This window comes from Triticum dicoccoides, chromosome 7A, assembly GCF_002162155.2.
Source record: "Triticum dicoccoides isolate Atlit2015 ecotype Zavitan chromosome 7A, WEW_v2.0, whole genome shotgun sequence".
In the NCBI taxonomy this organism is placed as follows: domain Eukaryota; kingdom Viridiplantae; phylum Streptophyta; class Magnoliopsida; order Poales; family Poaceae; genus Triticum; species Triticum dicoccoides.
Window position 1 is genome coordinate 66,410,468 of NC_041392.1, and position 22,407 is coordinate 66,432,874.

Here is a 22,407-nt window from a genome sequence, read left to right on the forward strand (position 1 = left end):
ACAGTAATAATTTTTTAAAAAATATCATCAAACAGTAATGCCGGTGGAGCGGGGGAGGGTGCGCGGGGTGCGGGGGGTCGGCGGCGGCGGTTGAGTAGGGGAGGGGTGCGGGGGGTCGGCGACGGCGGTTGAGTAGGGGAATCGAGGGTACGGGGGGTCGGCGGCGGCCGGTGGACCGGGGGGTGCTCGGCGGCGAGGGGGACCGGATCTGGCGAGGTGGGATAGCGATCGAGATGGAGGGGGATCGAGATCGAGTGTCCATGAAATTTAAAAATATTCTTGATAGTTCAAAAAGTGCCCATGAAATACAATCGAGAAATGAAGGCTACGATTTAAATACAATCGATCTTAGCTAGCTATCTGTTCACAATATTCTTGCCCTCCTTTTTCGCAAATGGAGTTCTTCTGTGGAACGAACGTCCTTTAGGTAGGGTGGTCCTGCTTCTTCTTGTGGTGTATGCTGCTACTTCATCATCGTCGTCATGTTCGATCCTCGGGTCGCCGTACTTGTCAAAGTCTTGCTCATTGGCTACTCCATCCATTCCGATGATCTTCCTTTTGCCTCTCCTCACGACAACACGACTGGCTTGGACGGGTCGGTAATGAAGAAGCATTAGTCCACTTGGGAATCCAGTACCCATGGCTCATTTTTCACGGTGACGTTTGCGCCCGCGGTCTTGGATTTGGCTTCGGGTATAACTATGGTGGTGAAATACCGGTCTTCTTTTAGGACGCTCTTGGCCCATCTGACACGGAACATCGGGACCTTCTCTCCAGCGTAGCTCAGCTCCCAGATCTCCTCCATCCTTCTGTAGTATCTGTCCTTGTCGTTACCGGTGTAGGATTCCATCGTTACCCCGGAGTTCTGATAACCATCGCTCTTCATGTCCTTGGCCTCGGTGTAGAATGTGTAGCCGTTGATATCGTACGCCTCATAGGTCATCAGGTTGTGCTCGGCGCCCTGTGACAAGGCGAATATGAGTTGTTCTTCCGCGGAAGAATCCTCATGTAAAGGGTACGACAGAAGCTTCTGCTTGAACCAACGGGTGAAACATGAGTTGTGCTCTTTGAGTATATCTCCGTCCGTCCTCTGTTGGCCTCGGTCATTGTACGTCTTCTTAATAAAGGTTTTGTGCTGTACCACCCAAGGATCGACCACGTCTATGTGTTGTAGCGCGACTAGGTTTGCTCTTTCAAAGTCGGCGAGTCGACCCTCGAAGTCGACATGCATTTCGCGACGACCCTCACGGTGACCCCATCCAGCGAGCCTGCCGAGGTGCCTGTTGACGGGCAGACCAACGGGGTTCTCGGTGCCTAGATAATTCGTGCAGTAGGAGATGCACTCTTCGGTCAGAAAGCCCCTGGCTATGCTTCCCTCTGGACGTGACATGTTGCGAACGTATCCTTTGATGACACCATTCATCCTTTCGAACGGCATCATGCTGTGCAGGAACATCGGCCCGAGTTGGATGATATCGTCCATGATATGGACCAGCAGATGCACCATAACGTCGAAGAATGCGGGCGGGAAGTACATCTCAAGATCGCATAGTATCACCACGATCTCTTCCTGTAGCCTTCTGAGTTGCCTCACGCCAACAGACTTTCGAGAGATGACGTCGAAAAAGTTGCATAGGCCAAATAGGGTTTCACGGACGTGCGCGTCCATGATCCCATGGATTGCAACTGGAAGTATCTGCGTCATCAGCACGTGACAGTCGTGAGACTTCATCCCGCTGAACTTCAGCTTCGCTGGGTCTAGGTATCTGCTTATCTTCCCCGCGTAACCGTAAGGAAGTTTTACTCCTACGAGGCAGGTGAAAAACTGCTCGATCTCCTCCTGACTTAGAGTGAAGCACGCGGGAGGGTAGTCATTTCCGGTCTTCTTGGCCTTTTTGCCTTTGCGACGACTTTCCGTGTCCTACTTCGCCTCATCATCATCATCATATATAGCGTGAAGCTCCTGCCTGATGCCCATTGATTTCAAGTCTGCCCTTGCTTTCGGCCCATCTTTGGTCCTCTCTGGCATGTTGAGCAGGGTACCAAGCAGACTCTCGCACACGTTCTTCATGATATGCATGACATCAAGGCTGTGAGGCACATGGTGGATCTTCCAGTACGGCAAGTCCCAGAAAACAGACCTCGTTTTCCATACCTTCAGCAGCGGCTCTGGCGCCTTTCGCTTCTTTCCCGGCTCTGGCGCCTTTTGCTTCTTTCCCGGCAGTGGCAGTCTTTCCAATTTTTCAACAGCTCATCTATTTCCTCGCCGCTCCTCGTACGCGGGCGTCCTCGGGGTTCAGTTTCACCATCGAATAGATCCTTGCGTTTTCTCCATGGGTCATCGTCGCGAAGCCACCTTCGATGTCCCATGAACACGGTTTTCGAAGACCCGGGATCTCTATCTAGCTGGCGATACGTTGTGTCATCCATGCACCTGACGCATCCAGAAAATCCCTGGACCACCTGCCCCGCGACATATCCGTAACCGAGATAGTCGTGCACCGTCGTGAGCAGCGCGGCTCTCATAGGGAAATATTCTTTCTCTGCGGCGTCCCACATATTGGCTGGCGTTTTCCACAGCGTGTCAAGCTCCTCTTTCAGCAGCCCTAGATACAGATTGATGTCGTTCCCTGGTTGTTTCGGTCCTTCAATTAGCATACTCATGTGAATGTACTTCCTCTTCATGCACAACCAGGGGGGAAGGTTGTACATCCACACAAACACAGGCCAGGTGCTATGTGTGCTTCTCTGGCTGCCAAACGGATTGACTCCATCGGTGCTCGCGCCCAGCACGATGTTCCTTGGATCGTTCCCAAATTCTAGGTCTTCGAAGTTCAACGCTTGCCACTGGCTCGCATCCTTAGGGTGACTCAGCATCTTGTCTTTTTTATCTATCTCCGGATCATTTGCGTCATCTTCTTGCTTCTTCTCCTCCCTATCCGCGTGCCAACGCAGGAGCTTTGCTACCTTAGGGTCCGCGAAATACCGCTTCAGACGAGGAGTGATCAGAAAGTACCACACCACTTTTCGAGGAGCTTTCTTCCTCTTCTTGTATCGAGTGACGCCGCACACCGGACATATGGTAGACTCCGCGTGCTCGTCCTGATAAATGATGCAATTGTTCATGCACACATGGTATTTCACGTGCGGTAAATCCAGATGACACACGATTTTCTTCGCCTCCTCCAAACTGGTCGGGCACTTGTTCCCCTTGGGAAGACGTTCGTGCCAGAATGACATGTTCTCGTCGAAGCATGCGTCGGTCATTTTGTGTTTTACCTTCATCTCCAGAGCCATGAGCGTTACTTTCAGGCAGGTATCCTCGGGCCTGCATCCTTCATACAATGGAGTAACCGCGTCTAACTCAAGTTGATCCATCTTGGCTTTCTCTCGGGCGGCAGCTCTTGCGTTATCCGTCTGCTTGAGAAGCAGCTCTTGAATATGAGGGTCCTGCACCCAGCCCATCGATGGTCCAGCGTCGTCTGCTCCGCCGGCATCATCATCTTCATGATCATGCCCGTCGTCTGCTCCGGCATCTTCCTCATCATCATGTCCTGCATCTTCTACATGATGACTGTGTACAGCATCACCGTCGTGATCATCTCCTGGGGATTCTTCGTCTTCTCGCCCGCCCGAGCCGCGGTGGTTGTCTTGCTGCCCTTCCTCATTTCTTGCCCGGCCCCCATGGACGACTTCGTAGTCATCTTCATCACCTTGCCACCGATAGCCATCCATGAAACCACGCAAGAGCAGGTGGTCCTGCACCTGCCCGGATTCCGGGTCCGCAATAAGGCTCTTCAGCTTGCATCTTCGATCCGGACATCTTATCTCCGTCTCGTTCTTTTGAAGCATCTCGGCCTTCGCGGACCTCAAAAACCTATTCACGATGCCTTCGGTCATCATGCGGACCATGGTCGCCTGCGGGGTAGAGCAAAACGATATTTTAGAACCAAGAAAAAAGTTGGCATGACTTTCCCTAAAAATAGGACCAAAAAGAATGCTTAATGCCAAAATTCTCACTGAAACGGAAATGAATCAACATTCCGGCAAAATATTGGCAACTATCGAATTTCAAATACCGGTACACCTCCAAACACAAACACATATGCAACACCACAAACATATGCAATACCACGAACATACATAGATCTAGCTAGGCCATAAAAAGTGCATGTGCACATTGTTGTAGGGAGAACAACATAAATATAGCTTCCCCCTTACTTACCTATCAAAACAAGGTAATTTAACTACTTAAATTGAATGAATCTATGGTGGAAATGAGGTGAAAAAGAGGAGGCACCCGAGACAAGGAGGTGGAGAGAATGAAGTGGGGAGAAAGTGAGTGTGGGTAGGAGAGGCTGTCCAAAATATCTTGTTGCTGCCCACTTACTAATGGCGCACCAACTCTAAATGCGCCATTAGTAATCCAGGTTACTAATGGCGCACCTCCTGGTGGTGCGCCATTAGTAGTTTTGCAAAAAAAATACTAATGGCGCACTGTCCCACAGTGCGCCATTACTAGTTTAAACTAGTAATGGCGCATGGTGGAACAGTGCGCCATTAGTAGTTTTGCAAAAAAGGGAATAAAAAATATAATAAAAAAACAACATTAGTGGCGCACTTTCCGGCAGGTGCGCCATTACTAGTTACAACTAGTAATGGCGCACTGTGTCTGCATGCGCCATTAGTATGTTTGGACAGGCGCACTAGTTAAAAAATTTTTTGATACTAATGGCGCACCCGGGGCCCGGTGCGCCATTAGTAGTTTCAACTCTAATGGTGTATCAGACGGTGGTGCGCCATTAGTATATACTAATGGCACACCGCTTGTCTGGTGCGCCATTAGTGTCAATCCCATCTATAGCCCTTTTTCTAGTAGTGCCTAGTTCATCTCTTGTATCCAATTCTTGTCTCCAAGTCCGGGATTGGTGCTAGTAGGTTGCTAGTAGTGTTAATTACTCCTTGTAGTTGATGCTAGTTGGTTTATTTGGTGGAAGATCATATGTTCAGATCCTATATGCATATTAATACCCCTATGATTATGAACATGTTTATGCTTTGTGAGTAGTTACTTTTGTTCCTGAGGACATGGGAGGAGTCTTGCTATTAGTAGTCATGTGAATTTGGTATTCGTTCGATATTTTGATGAGATGTATGTTCTCTCTCCTCTAGTGGTGTTATGTGAACGTCGACTACATGACACTTCACCATTATTTGGGCCTAGAGGAAGGCATTGGGAAGTAATAAGTAGATGATGGGTTGCTAGAGTGACAGAAACTTAAACCCTAGTTTACGCGTTGCTTCGTAAGGGGCTGATTTGGATCCATATGTTTCATGCTATGGTTAGGTTTACCTTAATACTTTTGTTGTAGTTGCGGATGCTTGCAATAGAGGTTAATCATAAGTGGGATGCTTGTCCAAGTAAGGGCAGTACCCAAGCACCGGTCCACCCACATACCAAATTATCAAAGTACCGAACGCGAATCATATGAACGTGATGAAAACTAGCTTGACGATATTCCCATGTGTCCTCGGGAGCGCTTTACATCTTATAAGAGTTTGTCCAGGCTTGTCCTTTGCTACAAAAAGGATTGGGCCACCTTGTTGCACCTTATTTACTTTTGTTACTTGTTGCTCGTTACAAATTATCTTATCACAAAACTATCTGTTACCACTTATTTCAGTACTTGCAGAGAATACCTTGCTGGAAACCGCTTATCATTTCCTTCTGCTCCTCGTTGGGTTCGACACTCTTACTTATCGAAAGGACTACGATAGATCCCCTGTACTTGTGGGTCATCAATGGTGCAGAATAAACTACAACAACTAGATTTGCAACCACGGGATGCTGACGTTATCTTCAAAGAACATTGCTACAGCAGCTAGGCTTCACAGCAACATATGGTAAGCCAGTGTGTTTTAGTACATGTGAAATGTAATGCGAGTGGCTACTTTCTTGGCTTGTTCCCTCAACGTGTAATCCTACCGAATTACAAATAGTTTAGTTGTCTGATTTGTTGTATTGCTTGATTCGAATGCTTATTTGTTGTTACGCTATACCTAAGTTGGCCAATATGTCAGCGGTGCCTAATGTACTATCATAAAGAAATGCATGCCTATTTAATTTGAGTCCTTAACTTTTCCTCTCAATTTCATCACAAGACTGTCTTCGTAGTTTATATGAGGCCACACTATTAAGTGCTTTCTCAGATTATGTCAACTGCTTAGATGCCTTGGCAACTTAAATATAGCGGTTGTACACTCCCTTTCAACTAGGGATGTCAACTGGGTCCTGTTTAATCCCGATTAAAGTCCACTAGTGGTATGATAGTTCAAAGAGTTTTTGTTTTTTGAGGAAAATGAACTAGGGGGGTAGCAAAAACTAACTAGATGGGACTGGCGGATGTCGTTTATTTGCCACTTACATCCCTAGTTTCATCTTACCATTTTAATTTCTTTTCGGCTGATGCTGCTTCGAACCATTTAAATATAGTTTGACATGCTCGGAAATAATTCGCCTGTCGTTTACCATGTAAGCTTACTGCCTGGATCATACGACAACTATCTCTTACTGATGTCCAGCGGAAACCTTTCAGGATGTCGTTCACACTAGGACACAATGTACAACCCCACAATCTATTTGTGAAAGCAGTGCACCATCCATGTTCCCAGATGGTAGTAGTTCAGAGGCAACACTGCCAGAGAGCAGTCTGAGCACAGATGTTATAGTGCTTGAGGCTCTACTAGAGGCAGAAAGAGATGGTGTGGCTGCCATGAATGGGGTAATCTTTATCTTGAGGCTGGAAATTACGGAATTAGCGGCACGCATTATGCAAGCAACCCAAGAATTGGAGGAAGTAAGAATGTTGCATTTGAAGACGGAGGAGGTCCTGTTGTTTCTGCTATTTGAAGCCCAAGGTAATCCCGGTTCTTCTTTAGATACCAGTTGAAATTGTCATTAGATTATTGTACTTGCATGTTGTGTCATGTCTCTGAATGGATTATGGTGCAAGACCCCCTATGTTGTCCATGTGTTGTAATGATCCGAATTTTTTAGGCGAGGTAATCCTCAGTACTTGTATGATTGACATAAGGTGAACTGTTTCGTGTGAGCATATTGTATTGGATGAAATAACTGTTTGACTCAGAGTGTATCCAACCTACTGAATTCGAAGATCACGACATTTCTAAATCATAATCATATATAAAGGTGGAATAAATCTTTGTTGTGGTTTTTAAGAAATAAATAACAAAATGAATAATTATCTGTGGATATTTGTAATCGAATACAAATTGGATTTGAATTTAGTTTGCCAGGTCCCAGGGCAAACATGAATGCTAATTCTCCCAAGTTTTAAACGAAGCGGCTAAACACCCACTATAATTTGTGGGCTGCCCGAAGAAAGTGTTTGGGGGATGGAAATTACTGTCTACCCCTGACACTTGACATCCTTATCGACCGGATTTACACTGCTGTCAATAGGGGTAGACTAGTAACTTCAATCAGACGTGACATGACGGCCTTTGAGCCCATTCAGACACGGTGGGCGCCAAACGTGGGCGGCAAAACACATTTGATTCAAGCTCGTCCGAAAGACATGTGTCTCTTCCTCCATTTCCCCATTCATACATGGTGGGCGGCAAAACAAACTCTCCTCGTCCGAAATCGATGTAAGCTAATATTTTAAATAGGGGCAGATGTGTAACTTCCATTAGATGTGACACAACCGCCCTACCTGTCAGCCCGGTTCATACACCGTGGGTGCCAAACGTGGGCGGCAAAACACCCACTCCTCGCCCGAAATAGTTACCGGCAAATATTTGGGAGATGCGAGATTACCGTCCTATCCCCAACCGACGCAATGTCCTAAATTTTAAACGGGGGATAAGTTCGTAACTTTCCCCCATTTCAGAGAAGCGCGTCCCAAAGTTTGAGATCCCCCATCCATTTCCCTATTCATACACCGTCGGCGGCACGACAACCTCCGCACTGCTGACAGCCTCCTCCGTCCGCCACCCCATCCTCCACCTTGCCGGAGCCGCTACCCCTACCCCGTCGTCCACTACAAGAGATGGACGTCTCTCATCCACGACACTGGACCAGGATCCTTTCATCGCCTCCTCTCGCTTCATCGGCGCCGTCGTCCACCTTGCCGTTGCCGCTCCTACGACCGCCTTTTCCACGACAACAGGATATATCCCCTGACCCGGCCGTCTGCCGTCTAAAGTCTTCTTCCCCGCTGCCGACAGCTATCGCACCCGCAGCACCCTCAACGTATCGGCATAGGCCTACACAGCGTCGCAAGAGAGGTGGTACTCTTCCATATGTACTTAAGTTATTGATCTCACCCGAAAAATAGATCGTAATTTGTTTACTGTACTTTTCTTGTCCATACCAAATCGTAGTGGCTAGTTGAAAGCAAACATTGGTTGAGAAGTAGCTTTGTCCGGTTTGCACCTTCAGATCCGCCATGGCACAGGCACTATACCCGTAAAGCTTATGGTTTCCCCCCTTTATATTCACTACCATCATCGTAGGTGCTTCGTGTCGTGCTAGCACTGCTCCTCAAGACCTCAACCCAAAGCTTACGTGTTGAAATACGAATCTGATATGATGCTCATATAACTAAAACAGAGAACGTTTAATTGGTCACCTAATGTTCCTATATTCGTTTCGAAAAGCATGTGCGCCACCCACTGGTCCAGCTAGTTCCACTTTCCTGATTTTTCTCTTGATGCTTAGGGTTTTCCCCTTTTATCTACTCTACTATGATCTGCGTAGGTGCTTTCTATCGTACTAGCATTACTCCACCCTTCAAGCTAAACAACACAACACTCAAAATTTGAAAGCTTAGTTGTTCAAATATGATTGTGATATGATACTGATATTAGTTAACCGACACATTTAATTGGTTAGCTAAAGGTCCCACTTGAATTTCCAAATGCATGTCAGGACATACAGAGAGACAGCATAATTGCATTTCTTTGTCACTTGTTGACCGTACTTTCTTGTCCATACCAAATCTTAGTTGTTATTTCAAAGCAAACATCGGTTGCTAACTACCCTTTGCATGGTTTGTAGCTTCAGATCTGCCATCCCACTGCCACGGTCAACATTGTACTCATCATGCTTATGTTTCCCCATTTTATGATGACCACAATCAGCCTACGTGGTTTGTGTCATAATAGCACTGCTCCACCCATCGAGCTAAAGAAGCTTAGTTGTACAAATTCATATCTGATATTATTGCTAATACTAGTAAAACTGAGAGATGTTTAATTGGTTAGCTAAATGTTCCTACTTTAGTTTTGAAATGCATGTGAGCCACATATGGAGAGACCGGAAAGAATAGTATTTCTCTGTGCGCTCTGGTTCATCATGGGTGGCCAACCGACATTGTATTGAAAGACTTGTAATATCTTCAATCTGCTTGCTCTTCTGCTCTTCTTCAAGATGATACTCTTCTCTTGCGGTCGACTGGTCAGGACGAGTTGTTCTCCCTTAGTATATTTTGAATCTGTCAGGTCAGGTCGACTTGTTCTTCTTTACTATATGTTGAAGCTATCATCTGCGAAGTGTCATCACTTCTGGAGCTCTCATATTTTGAGTAGTAGGCCACATTATATTAATGCACACAACAAATTACAGCATGCACGGCATCTTTTAAAAGAATTGCAGAGATAGCACAAAGGGGTTTACAGAGAGGCATTATTGGATTAGAATCACTTCTGTATTACAAAGAAAGTATCACTTGTTTTTATGTTTTCATGCATGTCAGATATTGAACATTATCAAAATGAATATGAGAATGGGCGCACGAGAGGAATATTGTGGAACGATCCACTGGCTAACAAACTTGGCATGGTGGAGGATGGCCTATCTTATTCACCCATCAAGGTGCTTGCTCTAACTTTGCAAAGTTGTATTGGTCGCACATATTTTGCATCTGGCCTCTTGCATTACTTCTACTTTTTTACACCATCTTCTTAGTTTAAGCATCATATATGAGTATATGCCATACCTATCCATTTCTGTACCTATTCCATGTGTCGTCACACTATGTTTTTCCAGTCGAATGTTGTTCTTTCGTAATAGATGTCCAAAAGGAAGAGGGTGAGTGCAGATCCTCAAGGAGTACAAACTAGGTATTTGGAAAAGGTAGTGATACCTGTTAAATAAGATAGATCAGCAGCCACAGAAAACACAGGCCCAACTGTACCACACTTTACCCCTACTCTAGTGGCCAAACCCCTATTAGAAATGCTAGGAGCCCAGCGTCAGGTACTGTCTATGATATCAATTCAAAATTTGAACTCCTAAATTTCTGCTTGTGCCTTACCTACTCTCTTGTGTGAAAACTAATTTCAGATGAATCTCCTTGCTCAAAGAATCATATGATCTCAAAACAATAATGGGCTCTGCATTGCTCTTGTCAATACCTCTCTCCCTTTTGCCTTGTAACGCTATACTTAATTAATTGCTATTTGATTATGTATCATCAGTCTGCACCTGAGCTTCAGTATCCTCTGTTTCTTCCAATATTATTTGATCTATATTTACTCTTTGCAAAATGTAGAATAATGGCAACGCTTATAAAGAATTTTCTTTGGGGAATTTATTGAATTATCCTTCCATCAACATGGAGAAGGGCTTTGTCCACTCCGTGTTAACATGTAATGTAAGTTCATCCTTCTCAAGCCTTCAAACTTTGTTCTAGTATAGATTTGGATAAGCATCATTTCCTCCACTTCTGTTTGCTTTGTTGTTTACATCTGATTGGATGTTTGCAACAACTACCAGTTTCAAATTGTAGTTGTAAAAACATGTTCCTTATGCAGAATAGATCCATTTATTTGCTTATATAATTGTGAAACATGTTACATGTCTCCTTGTTTCTCTTCCAGACTTGTATCTCTTACGCCAGGCAGAACTTTAGGGAAGATAGTGAGCCAAACCATCTTGAGGACAGCGAGATGACTCCAAGGTCCTGTCTTGATGAAGACAATGAGTTGAAGCTACTCACCAGCAGGTGTGAGACAACCTCTGTGCAGTCGCTGCCTCAATCAGTTTGACTTCTTCAGTCTCAACTTAAAGCGGAAAGGCTTGCTTCAGCTCAGCTCCGACTTGAAGTCAAAGATGCAATGAAGATGTCAGAGGACTGTCGTGCGCACCATCATGCCTTAAATATAGTGTTGGTGCATCTATCATTGACACAACTGAGGTCTACTCAGCTTCTTCAGCTGTTTGGGGGGCCCGACCTGGCCAGGCCTAGTGCCTTCTGAAGTGCTCTCAGTTTTGTATATTCTTTTACCGGCGCGTTTATTTGCACTGGTGGCGAACTTTGATGTCCAGTGGATGTAATATGTGTGATAGTCGTGATAGCCTAGCGTAAGTTGCTTGTTTATTTATTTCCTTGTTGTCTTGTTTATTTGTTTGCCTGTAGTCATTGCAGTTCTTTTTCCGCGTTTTGCTAGTGGCTGCAATAACCTATTTTTTAAAACTAGGCCACAATAACCATGGGCTAATATTTACTGTAGTGACACTAGGCCTCCTACGGGCCGTAGAAATAGTGGGCCTTCTACGGGCCGTAGAAATAGCGGGCCTTCTATGGGTCGTAGAAACAATGGGCCTTCTACAGGCTGTAGAAACAATGGGCCTTCTACGGGTCGTATCATCAATGGGCCTTATACGGGCAGTATGATCGATTGGCCAAACATGGGCCAATAACATGCCGCATTATGGCCGTAAATGGGCTAGAGTTGGAATCGTCCGTTCATGGGCTGACCATAACGGGCCATCGTTAATAGGTCGTATTTGATGACGCTATGAAAACGGCCCAACGTATTAACGGAGCACAAACGGGCCGACTGTAACCACAGGCTGAATTTGGCCCACAAGCAGAAAATGATAGTAACGGGCCGTAAGTAAACGAATGCTGGAAATGAGCCCAAGAATAAATGGGCTCTGAGAAGGCCGAAAGATAACATGGGCTAGAAACTGCCCAACGGAATAATGGGCCGTTAATGGGTATAAAGTGATATACTGTTCATTACGGGCCAGTTTCACCACGGGCCGTTAATGGGTGTAAAGTGATACCCCGTTCATTACGGGCCAGTTTCACCATGGGCCGTTAATAGGCCAAGAGTTACATAGGGCCTCATATGGGCCGAAAGAAGTCATGGGCCATACATGGGCTGCTACGTCTTGAGCTTGCGTTGGTTTTCCCCGAAGAGGAAGGGATGATGCAGCAGAGTAGCGTAAGTATTTCCCTCAGTTTTTGAGAACCAAGGTATCAATCCAGTAGGAGCCCACGCTCAAGTCCCTCGTACCTGCACAAAGCGATAGCTACTCGCAACCAACGCGATTAGGGGTTGTCAAGCCCTTCACGGTCACTTACGAGAGTGAGATCTGATAGATATATTGTTTTTGGTATTTTTGATATAAAGATGCAAAGTAAAAGGTAAAGGCAAAGTAAATAGCAAAACAAAATAAAAGTGATGGAGATTGATATGATGAGAATAGACCCGGGGGCCATAGGTTTCACTAGTGGCTTCTCTCAAGAGCATAAGTATTCTACGGTGGGTGAACAAATTACTGTTGAGCAATTGATAGAATTGTGCATAATTATGAGAATATCTAGGCATGATCATGTATATAGGCATCATGTCCGTGACAAGTAGACCGAAACGATTCTGCATTTACTACTATTACTCCACTCATCGACCGCTATCCAGCATGCATCTAGAGTATTAAGTTAAAAACAGAGTAATGCTTTAAGCAAGATGACATGATGTAGAGAGATAAATTCATGCAATATGAAATAAACCCCATCTTGTTATCCTCGATGGCAACGATATAATACGTGCCTTGCTGCCCCTTCTGTCACTGGGTAAGGACACCGCAAGATCGAACCCAAAGCTAAGCACTTCTCCCATGGCAAGAACTACCAATCTAGTTGGCCAAACCAAACGGATAATTCAAAGAGACTTGCAAAGATAACCAATCATGCATACAAGAATTCAGAGAAGATTCAAATATTATTCATAGATAGACTTGATCATAAACCCACAATTCATCGATCTCAACAAACACACCGCAAAAATAAGATTACATCGAATAGATCTCCACAAGAGAGGGGGAGAACTTTGTATTGAGATTCAAAGAGAGAGAAGAAGCCATCTAGCTACTAACTATGGACCCGAAGGTCTGAGGTAAACTACTCACACTTCATCGGAGGGGCTAGGATGATGTAGAAGCCCTCCGGGATGACGGCCCTCTTCCGGCGGAGCTCCGGAACAGGCCCGAAGATGGGATCTCGTGGATACAGAAAGTTGCAGCGGTGGAATTAGGTTTTTGGCTCCTGTTCTGATCGTTTGGGGGTATGTGTGTATATATAGGAGGAATGAGTACGTCGGTGGAGCACCGAGGGGCCATGAGGCAGGGGGCGCGCCCTAGGGGGGGCGCCCCCCACCCTCGTGACCACCTCTTTGATCCCTTGTAGTAGGGTCCAAGTCTCCTGGATCACGTTCAGTGAGAAAATCACGTTTCCGAAGATTTTATTCCGTTTGGACTCCGTTTGATATTCTGTTTATCCGAAACACTGAAATAGGCAAAAAAAACAGCAATTCTGGGTTGGGCCTCCGGTTAATAGGTTAGTCCCAAAAATAATATAAAAGTGGAAAATAAAGCCCAATATAGTCCAAAACAGTAGATAATATAGCATGGAGCAATCCAAAATTGTAGATACGTTGGAGACGTATCCGGCATCCCCAAGTTTAATTCCTGCTCGTCCTCGAGTAGGTAAATGATAAAAAGAGAATTTTTGATGCGAAGTGCTACTTGGCACAATTTCAATGCAAATATTCTTAATTGTGGTATGAATATTCAGATTAGAAAGATTCAAGACAAAAGTTTATATTGACATAGAAAATAATAATACTTCAAGCATACTAACAAAGCAATTATGTCTTCTCAAAATAACATGGCCAAAGAAAGTTATCCCTACAAAATCATATAGTCTGGCTATGCTCCATCTTCCCCACACAAAGTATTTAAATCATGCACAACCCCGATGACAAGCCAAGCAATTGTTTCATACTCTAACTTTTTCAAAACTTTTTCAATCTTCACGCAATACATGAGCGTGAGCCATGGATATAGCACTATAGGTGGAATAGAATGGTGGTTGTGGAGAAGACAAAAAAAGGAGAAGATAGTCTCACATAAACTAGGCGTATCAATGGGCTATGGAGATGCCCATCAATAGATATCAATGTGAGTGAGTAGGGATAGCCATGCAACGGATGCACTAGAGCTATAAATGTATGAAAGCTCAAGAAAAGAAACTAGTGGGTGTGCATCCAACTTGCTCGCTCACGAAGACCTAGGGAAATTTGAGGAATCCCATCATTGGAATATACAAACCAAGTTATATAACGTAAAATTCCCACTAGTATGGAAGTGATGACATATGAGACTCTCTATATGAATAACATGGTGCTACTTTAAGCACAAAATATGAGACTTGCTATATGAAGAACATGGTGCTACTTTTAAGCACAAGTGTGGAAAAAAGGATAGTAGCATTGCCCTTTTTTGGGCCTTCTTTTTTTTTCTTTGGCCTTTCCCTTTTTTGGGACAATTCTCTATTGAATGGTGATCATCACACTTCTATTTATTTACAACTCAATGATTACAACTCGATACTAAAACAAGGTATGACTCTATATGAATGCCTCCAGCGGTGTACCGGGATATGCAATGAATCAAGAGTGACAAGTATGAAAGAATTATGAATGGTGGCTTTGCCACAAATACTATGTCAACTACATGATCATGCTAAGCAATATGACAATGATGGATGTGTCATGATGAACTAGATGGTGGAAAGTTGCATGGCAATATATCTCGGAATGGCTATGGAAATGCCATAATAGGTAGGTATGGTGGCTGTTTTGAGGAAGGTATATGGTAGGTGTATGATACCGGCGAAAGTTGCGCGGTATTAGAGAGGCTAGCAAGGGTGGAAGGGTGGGAGTGCGTATAATCCATGGACTCAACATTAGTCATAAAGAACTCATATACTTATTGCAAAAATTTAGAAGTTATCAAAGCAAACTATTACGCGCATGCTCCTAGGGGGGTAGATTGGTAGGAAAAGACCATCGCTCGTCCCCGACCACCACTCATAAGGAAGACAATCAATAAATAAATAATGCTCCGACCTCATCACATAACGGTTCACCATACGTGCATGCTACGGGAATCACAAACTTCAACACAAGTATTCTTTAAATTCACAACTACTCAACTAGCATGACTTTAATATTATCACCTCCATATCTCAAATTATCATGCTTCAATCTTTTCTTAGTATTCAACACACTCAAAAGAAAGTTTCACAAATCTAGAATACCAAGCATATTATTATTAGGCAAATTACCATGCTATTAAGAGACTCTCAAATTAATTTAAGTGAAGCATGAGAGATCAATAATTTCTTTAAAACGAATCCACCACCGTGCTCTAAAAGATTTAAGTGAAGCACATAGAGCAAAATTATCTAGCTCAAAGGATATAAGTGAAGCACATAGAGCAAAATTATCTAGCTCAAAAGATATAAGTGAAGCACATAGAGCAAAATTATCTAGCTCAAAAGATATAAGTGAAGCACGTAGAGTATTTTATCAAATTTTAATTCATGTATGGCTCTCTCAAAAGGTGTGTACAGCAAGGATGATTGTGGTATACTAGCAAACAAAGACACAAATAATACAATACGCTCCAAGCAAAACACATATCATGTTGGTGAATAAAAATATAGCTCCAAGTAAATTACCGATGGAAGTGGACGAAAAGAGGGGATGCCTTCCGGGGCATCCCCAAGCTTTAACTTTTTGGTGTCCTTGGATTATCTTGGGGGTGCCATGGGCATCCCAAATCTTAGGCTCTTTCCACTCCTTGTTCCATGACTCATCAAAAGAATTCACCCAAAACTTGAAAACTTCACAACACAAAACTCAAAATAGAAAACTCGTGAGCTCCGTTAGCGAAAGAAAACAAAAGACCACTTCAAGGTACTGTAATGAACTCATTCTTTATTTATATTGGTGTTGAACCTACTGTATTCCAACTTCTCTATGGATTATAAACTATTTTGCTAGCCATAGATTCATCAAAATAAGCAAACAACACATGAAAAACAGAATCTGTCAAAAACAGAATAGTCTGTAGTAATCTGTAGCTAGCGCAAGATTTGGAACCCCAAAAATTCTAAAATAAATTGTGGACGTGAGGCATTTATCTATTAATCATCTCCAAAAATAATTAACTAAATAGCACTCTTCAAATAAAAATGGCAGGAGTTCTCGTGAGCGCTAAAGTTTCTGTTTTTTTACAGCAAGTTCAACAAGACTTTCCCCAAGTCTTCCCAATGGTTCTACTTGGCACAAACACTAATTAAACACAAAAAAACACAATCTAAACAGAGGCTAAATAATTTATTTATTACTAAACAGGAGCAAATAGTAAGGAATAAAATAAAATTGGGTTGCCTCCCAACAAGCGCTATCGTTTAACGCCCCTAGCTAGGCATAACAAGCAAGGACAGATCTAGATATTGCCATCTTTGGTAGGCAATCCATAAGTGGCTCTCATGATAGTTTCGTATGGAATTTTATTTTATTTCTTGGAAAGTGTTCCATGCCCTTTTTTAATGGAAATTGAAATCTAATATTCCCTTCCTTCATGTCAATAATCGCACCAACCGTTCTAAGGAAAGATCTACAAAGAATAATAGGGCAAGAAGGATTGCAATCTAAATCAAGAACAATGAAATCTACGGGCACATAATTCCTATTTGCAACAATAAGAACATCATTAATTCTTCCCATAGGTTTCTTAATAGTGGAATCCGCAAGATGCAAGTTTAGAGAGCTATCATCAAAATTACGGAAATCTAGTAAATCACACAAAGTCTTGGGAATAGTAGAGACACTAGCACCCAAATCACACAAAGAATAAAACGCATAATCTTTAATTTTAATTTTAATAGTTGGTTCCCACTCATCATAAAGTTTCCTAGGGATAGAAACTTTCAACTCAAGTTTTTCTTCATAAGATTGCATCAAGGCATCAACAATATGTTCGGTGAAGGCTTATTTCGACTATAAGCATGTGGAGAATTTAGCACGGATTGCAACAAGGAAATACAATCAACAAAGAGCAATTTTCATAAGTAAATTCCTTGAAATCCAATATAGTGGGTTTAGCAACATCTAGATTTTTATTTCTTTCAATCCCACTTTCATCAATTTCATCATTAAGATCTAAATACTCCGAATTTTTAGAACGCCTTATAGGTAAAGGAAGATCATATTCAGTTTCATCAAGATTCATATTACAAAATAAAGATTTAATGGGAGGCACATCAATAACTTTTAGATCTTCATCATTACTTTCATAGGAATTGGAAGAACACGCTTTAATAAAGGCATCTTTGGAAGCACGCATCCTAGCGGTTCTTTCTTTACACTCATCAATTGAAATTCTCATGCCTTTAAGAGACTCATTGATATCATGCTTAGGTGGAATAGATCTAAGTTTCAAAGCATCAACATCAAGAGCAATTCTATCAACGTTCCTAGACAAATCATCAATCTTAAGCATTTTTTCTTCAATCATAGCATTAAAATTCTTTTGCGAAGAAATAAATTCTTTAATATTAGATTCAAAATCAGAGGGCATCTTATTATAATTTCCATAAGAGTTGTTGGAGGAATTCCCATAATTATTAGAAGGATTACTAGGATATGGCCTAGGATTAAAATTCCCTCTATAAGCGTTGTTACCAAAATTATTCCTACCAACAAAATTCACATCCAAAGATTCATTGTTATTCTCAATCAAAGTAGACAAAGGCATATCGTTAGGATCAGAAGAAACAATCTTAGTAGAAAATAATTTCATAAGTTCATCCATCTTTCCACTCAACACATTAATTTCTTCTATCGCATGCACCTTTTTATTAGAAGTTCTTTCAGTATGCCATTGAGAATAATTAACCATAATATTATCTAGGAGTTTAGTAGCATCTCCTAAAGTGATTTCCATAAAAGTGCCTCCCGCGGCCGAATCTAAAAGGTTTCTAGAAGCAAAATTCAATCCGGTATAAAATTTTTGTATAATCATCCACAAATTCAAACCATGAGTGGAGCAATTACGTATCATTAATTTCATTCTCTCCCAAGCTTGTGCAACATGTTCATGATCAAGTTGTTTAAAGTTCATAATATCGTTTCTAAGAGAGATGATCTTAGCGGGAGGAAAATACTTAGAGATAAAAGCATCTTTGCATTTGTTCCATGAATCAATACTATTCTTAGGCAAAGACGAAAACCAAGCTTTAGCACGATCTCTAAGCGAAAAAGGAAATAGCTTCAATTTAACAACATCATTATTGACATCTTTTTTCTTTTGCATATCACATAAATCAACGAAGCTATTCAGATGAGTAGCGGCATCTTCGCTAGGAAGGCCGGCGAATTGATCTTTCATAACAAGATTCAACAAAGCAGTATTAATTTCAGTCTGTGGTTAATGAGATGTGTGCAAGGAACATTCTCACACTGCCCATACCAACCTCTTCACGGGACTATCCGATTGTGCAATACGCTGATGACACATTAATTGTCCTTCCTGCGGTGGACAGCCAGCTCATTGCTTTCAAGGAAATGCTTGAGACCTTTGCTAAGTCTACGGGTTTGCGGGTTAACTTTAGTAAATCCTCATTGATTCCAATGAATATGTCTGATGAGGAGGGTAAACGTGTGGCTGCTTTGCTTGGGTGTGATGTTGGCTCCATGCCATTTACTTACCTGGGATTGCCAATGGGTACTAGTCGGCCCACAATTTATGAATTGCTTCCCTTAGTGGACCGCATAGAGAGAAGATTGTCTGCCTCATCTTGTCTGTTGAACCAGGGCAGCCGGTTGCAACTCTTGAAATCTGTTCTTTGTTCCATGCCAATATACTTCTTGTGCACTCTCTCATTACCTCAAGGAATTTTGAAGCAGATTGAACGTATCATGCGGCAATGTTTGTGGCGAGGCACCTCTGATACACCAAGACAATCATTGGCAGCTTGGGAGTTAGTATGTCGGCCCAAGAGCCATGGAGGACTTGGGGTTCTGGACCTTGGCATACAAAATGATGCCTTGTTGATCAAGCATCTCTTCAAAAAATTTAACAAGTTGGATGTGCCCTGGGTTTCTCTTATCTGGGACACATATTATGCTGCTGCACCGCCCCAAGTAACTCAAAGTTGTGGTTCTTTTTGGTGGCGTGACGTGATGAAGCTGTATGACAAATTTTGTAAATTGGCTGTCCCTCACATGCGCTCCGGGGACTCGGTGGTTTTTTGGCTGGATCAGTGGCAACTTAATAACGAGGTGGTTATCATGCAACAACGTTTCCCGAGGCTCCACTCTTTTGTGATTGATGACACGCTTACCATTAAGGAAGTGATGGAGCTGCCTGACCCGACCGACAATTTTCACCTGCCTTTATCAGTTGAAGCTTTTGAGGAATTCAATCAGCTTCAGGCTTTAATGCCTCTGATCAATTTGCATGACGGAGTTAATGATGTCTGGAAATGGCCTTCAAAAACTGGGGATTATCGATCCAGGATCTGCAATTTGTTTTGTTTTTCCAAAGTCGTGGTTGACCCCATATTTGGGTGGATCTGGAAATGTTCTTGCACTCTCAAGCTCAAGGTGTTTGGCTGGCTCCTTTTGATGGATCGTCTAAACACTAGGGATATGATGCAGCGACGACATTGGATTATTCAGGATGATACTTGTGCTATGTGCTTCTTAGGTTTGCATGAAGATAGAGCTCATCTCTTCTTTGCTTGCAACTTTAGCCAACGTGTCTGGAATTATTTGGGCATCTCATGGAGTGTTCACCCTAACCAGACTACTTTGAAATGGCTTGCGTGGCCAGGGAGGAATTTGGTCAGCCTTTTTTCACTGAGGTAGTCTTTACGGCTACTTGGAATATTTGGACCCAAAGGAATGGAAGGATCTTCAGAAATGACTTGCCCACTTTCAGATCTTGGAGGAGGAATTTTATTCATGATATTTCTCTTTTAGCTCATAGAATCAAGTGTAAATATAGAGATAGACTAACCTCTTGGATAGCTTCCCTACCCTAATCTCTCTCTGTAAGTAGTCTTTCTTTTGCTCTTTGTAATTTTGTACTGCTTACCTATTGTTTTTAATAAAGGGCTGTGAGGCTGTTGCCTTGCAGTATATAGTCAAAAAAACAAAGCAGTATTAATTTCGCAAGATTTAGCATCGGTAAGAGGAGCAATTGGGGTGCTAAGGAAATCATTATTATTGGTATTGGTGAAGTCACACAATTTGGTAGTATCTTGAGCCATTGCGACAAACAAGCAAACTAGCACACGAGCAAACAAAAAGCAAGCGGACAAAAGAGGCAAACAGAGAGGGGGATAGAGAGAGGACGAATAAAACAGCAAGGGTGAATTGGGGGGAGAGGAAAACGAGAGGCAAATGGCAAATAATGTAAGGCGAGTGAGGGAGTCCTGGATTAGGGGGTGTCCGGATGGCCGGACTATACCTTCAGCCGGACTCCTGGACTATGAAGATACAAGATTGAAGACTTCGTCCCGTGTCCGGAAGGGACTTTCCTTGGCGTGGAAGGCAAGCTTGGCGATACGGATATGTGGATCTCCTACCATTGTAATTGACTCTGTGTAACCTTAACCCTCTCCGGTGTCTATATAAACCGGAGGGTTTTAGTCTGTAGGACAACATACAGAACAACAATCATACCATAGGCTAGCTTCTAGGGTTTAGCCTCTCTACTCTCATCATAGATCTACTCTTGTACTACCCATATCATCAATATTAATCAAGCAGGACGTAGGGTTTTACCTCCATCAAGAGGGCCCGAACCTGGGTAAAACTTCGTGTCCCTTGCCTCCTGTTACCATCCAGCCTAGACGCATAGTTCGGGACCCCCTACCCGAGATCCGCCGGTTTTGACACCGACATTGGTGCTTTCATTGAGAGTTCCTCTGTGTCGTCGTCGTCAGGCTTGATGGCTCCTACTATCATCGATAGTGATGCGGTCCAGGGTGAAACTTGTCTCCCCGGACAGATCTCTGTCTTCGGCGGCTTTGCACTGCGGGCTAATTTGCTTGGCCATCTGGAGCAGATCGAAAGTTACGCCCCTGGCCGTCAGGTCAGGTTTGGAAGTTTAAACTACACGGCTGACATCCGCGGGGACTTGATCTTCGATGGAGTCGAGCCACTGCCGAGCGCGCCGCACAGTCACGACGGGCATGATCTAGCTCTGTCGCCGAACAGTGCCCGGGAGGCCGCACCCGCATCGGCTTCGACCCTTAATTCGGAGCCAACTGCGCCGATCGAGGATGGGTGGTTGGACGCCGCCTCGGGGGCTGCGATCCCAACGGCGATCGATTCAAACACCAGCCCTGCACTCCGTGATACTCGTGACTCCAAGGAGCCGGACTCCTCCCCGGACTCCGAACCTTCCGCGCCCCTGCCGATCGAATCCGATTGGACGCCGATCATGGAGTTTACTGCCGCGGACATTTTTCAGCACTCGCCTTTCGGCGATATTATGAAATCACTAAAGTCTCTCTCTTTGTCAAGAGAGCCCTGCCCGGATCATGGCCAGTAGGATTGGGATGCGGAAGACGAAGAAATTCGACGCCCACCCACCACCCACTTTGTAGCCACTGTTGACGATTTAACCGACATGCTCGACTTCAACTCTAAAAACATCGACGGTATGGACGACGATGCGGGAGGCGAAGAAGAACCACCGCCGACAAGGCGCTGGACGTCCACCTCATCATGTGACGTATACACGGTGGACGCACCAAAAGATGACGACGAGGATCGGAAGGACGCACCGAAGGCTTCTTCCCTCGAGAAGCAGTCAAAGCGGCGACGCAAGCACCGCCCCAAATCCCGCCTCGACAGAAATAATGATCACATAGACCCAGCGCTGGAGCAGGGCGAACCGCTGCCGGACAACGACAATCCGGATAATCAAACCGAACAAACAAATTCTATCAAGGATAATAGTCCGGACGTCATAACGCCGGACAGGCACCCGAAGCAGCAGAATGCCCGTAAAAGGCTTGTTGCCACCGCGAGGAGTCTTAAAAAGCAGAAGCGAAGGCTCAAGGCTGCGCAAGACACACTCCAAATTAGATGGAGTAAAATACTCAACACAACAGCGAGGTACAGCGACAATCGCCCCTCCAAGAGCTACCCAAAGCGGAAGCTGCTACCTGAATTCGATGAGGAGGCCTCAGACCCCCCACAACCAAATATCAAAGCAGCCACCTG